The sequence below is a fragment of the Octodon degus genome, unplaced genomic scaffold (genome assembly GCF_000260255.1).
Source record: "Octodon degus isolate 3935 unplaced genomic scaffold, OctDeg1.0 scaffold00090, whole genome shotgun sequence".
NCBI lineage: Eukaryota > Metazoa > Chordata > Mammalia > Rodentia > Octodontidae > Octodon > Octodon degus.
Genome location: NW_004524666.1, coordinates 10126711 through 10130160, shown reverse-complemented (window position 1 = coordinate 10130160; position 3450 = coordinate 10126711).

Here is a 3450-nt window from a genome sequence, read left to right as displayed (position 1 = left end):
AGGAGAAGCAAAGCGAAGTGAAGCAAAGCAAAGTAAAGCAAAGCTGGGGAGATGGCTCAGTGGAATAAGCACTTCCCAGGCAAGTGCAAGGGCCTGGGTTCAAGGCAGGATGGATGAGGCAGCATGTTTGCCAGGCAGGCACTTATGCCACTGAGCTATGTCCCTGCCCCTCCACTTAATTCTAAACAGTGTTCCACTCTTATTCCAGCTTCCACTGTCCCGAGAGGTAGAAAATGATAGAACAAAAGCCCAGAAGGTCACTGATGATCTAGGAGAGAGCACACGAGTGCTGGATCTTCTGACAATGCATTTACCTACTCCCCCTCCATACAAGTTTATAAATATGTGGGCTGGTGAGATGGCTCAGTGGTCTAAAGCACCTACTTAGAACAACCTTAGCAAAGCACAGGGACCTCGGTTCAATTCCCCAGCACCATATCCCAGCCAGCCCTGCCCCCTGGTGGGCTGAGCTGGCCACACACACAAATAAATAAATAAAATTAAAAAAATAAATATGTACCACCTATTACAAATATAATGCAGATCTGAATGAATTCTGGGACAGCATGCATGTGGAGAGCCCTTCAGATGACTCATTGCATCAGTCACTCCTGTCAATCACACCTAAAGGTTCAAGGGTTGGTACCTGGCCTTTAAATTTCTAAAGCCATGCTTTTGCATGCCAGGGCTACTTTGTTTTTTTGGTTTTTGGTTTTTGGTTTTTTTGTTTGTTTGTTTGTTTTGGCAGAACCAGGGATTGAACTCAGGCCCTTGCGCTTGCCAGGGAAGTGCTTATTCCACTGAGCCCAACCAGGGCTACTTTCTTTCTTTTTTTTAAAAAAAAAAAAATTATTTATTTATGTGTGTGTGTGTACGGGTGTGTGTGGCCAGCTCAGCCCACCAGGGATGCAGGGCTGGCTGGCATGTGGTGCTGGGGGATTGAACTGTGGTCCCTGTTCTTTGCTAAGCTTGTTCTAAGTAGGTGCTTTAGACCACTGAGCCATCTCACCAGCCCAGGGCTACTTTCATGCATTCTATCCTGCATCCATTCAGCCCAGTACCTGCTTCTGTCTGTCTTATGATGGCACAGACTTTCCCTGAATATGAGTTCCTGTGACCTTCAGTAAAAGTAGCTGCTTGCAACTTACACCTGGACACACACACACAGCAGTTCTTTCCGTGTCCTACACAAGAGCCTCGATTCTGTCAGCCCCTTCTGCTGCAACCTCACTGTAATGCAATGTCTTTCTTTCAGAAAGATCTGTAGAAGGGGAGTAGCTGGGTCAAATGAAAGTCTAGTTTTAGTTTCTTGAGGACTCTCCCTTCTGATCCCGCAGTGGTGGCATGAGCTCATATTCCACCTACAAGACAGAAGGGTCCCTTTTACTCTATGGCCCTGCTGGCATATGTTATTGGAATTCCTAAAGATAACCATTCTTTTAGGAGACGGAATCTTGGTATGGCTTTAATTTACATTTCTCTAATGGTCAACAATGCTGAACATTTCTTCTGTATTTATTGGCTGTCTTTATCTCTGAGAAATGTCTTTTCATTTTGAATGCCCACTTTTTGAGTGGGTCTTTTATTTTTGTGGGGGAGTCTAGTTTTTTAATTATATGTTCTAGATATCATTCCTCCATCCAAGGAGTAGCTGGCAAACACTGTTTCCCATTTTGTTGGTTGTGTCAAGGGTCTGTTGGTGTTTCCTTTGCTGTGCAGAAGTTTTTTAATCTGACACGAGCTCACTTGTTGCTCTGTTCTGCCTCTTCTGCTTTTCCTCTTTTAGAGGAGCAGACAGGATGTTGCCTTATTACAGCATCAAAGTGCATGGAGGACACTCATTAGCACATGCTGCTGAGCTTCCCCAGAACTGCAAAGCGCAGAAAAGGGCAGAGGCCCAAGGGAGCCTCCATGGGGCTCTCACGCTGCACAAAGCACTTGGGTGGTGACAGAGGATGAGGAAATGTAAAGCCCGATGCAGCAATAATCTTGGCCAAGTCATCTCCTGCCCTGGCTCTGTGGAGAGTGTGATAATTCTAGGAACTCTTCTTCCTTCCTGCTCTAGTCTGCGGGAGGAGTGCTGGCGTCTGATAGATGTGAAGCAGCCCTAAGGCCAAACCAGAGAGCTCCTAACTCCTTGTTGCTCATCCTTTGTAGCAACTGACCAGATGGGAGGACTTGACTTGTGGGGAACAGTGGGGAACACCTATGATCCCAGCACTCAGGAGGGGGCTGAGGCAGGAGGATCATAAACTTGAGCCCAACCTGGGCAATTTAGAGAATGTGTAATACCCTATTTCTAAATTAGAAAAAGGAGGGGGTGCTAGGGATGTAGCCCAATGGGGATGTAGCAGGAGAGCAGGACAGCAGGAGGGCAGGAGAGCAGGGGTCCCCGGTACTGCATTCAGTCCTCCTGAGTGGATACAGTGGTACACACCTGCAACTCTGGCAACTTGGTGGTGGTGATGATGATGATTTTTTGTATTGGAAATCAACCCCAGAGCCTTGTGTTTGCCAGGCAGGCACTATGCTGCTGAGCTATATCCCTAGCCCCAACTCTAGCTACTTGGAAGTCTAAGGCAAGACAGTCACAAGTTCAAGGTCAGCATGGCAACTTAGCAAGATCTTGTTTCAAAATAAAAAATTAGGAGTGAGGATGTAGCTCAGTAATAGAGCACTCCTGGGTTCAATCACCAGTACTAGAAAAATATTAGACTTACTTCTTACTATGGGATTTATGAGAAGTTACTTAAGAATAGAACTTCTATTATCCTGCTTTTAAAAAGGAACTTGAAATAGAAAGCTAGTAGGCCTGGTGTGGTGGTGCATGCCTATAATCCCAGCACTCTGGGAGGCTGAGGCAGGAGGATCATTGTGAGCTCGACACAAGCCTGGGCTACAAAGTGAGCTCAAGGCCAGTCTGAATTGCACATGTCTCAAAAAGAAGAAAAAGAAAGAAAGGCATAGTGGTACACACCTGTAGTCCCCAGCACCCTGGAGGCTGAGGAAGGAAGATTACCACAAATTTGATGCCAGCCTAAGTTACACAATCAGTTCCAGGGCAGCCTGATTGCACAGTGAGATCCTGTCTCAAAAAAAAAAAAAAAAGAATATTAAGTGTCAGAAAAACTTTTAAGACAATTTACTTTAGCTCCTTAAATTTTATAAAGAAGGAGTTATTCGAAGAGTTGATAATTGGATGACCCAGAAATAAAACTTGGTGAATTTAGTCAATTGCATTATTAATAAAGGGCCAAAATTGGAGAATTTCTGAAATTTGTTTGAAAGGCCTTGAATGTAAATGATACTTTACTTTTGGTATGATTTTCAGACCATCTAGTCAAATAAAGACACAGGATGTCTGGGTGTGATACCCGGCACTGAGAAGGCTACGGCATGAGGATTGCTTTGAGTTGGAGGCCAGCCTGGGCTACAAAGTGAGTTCAAGGC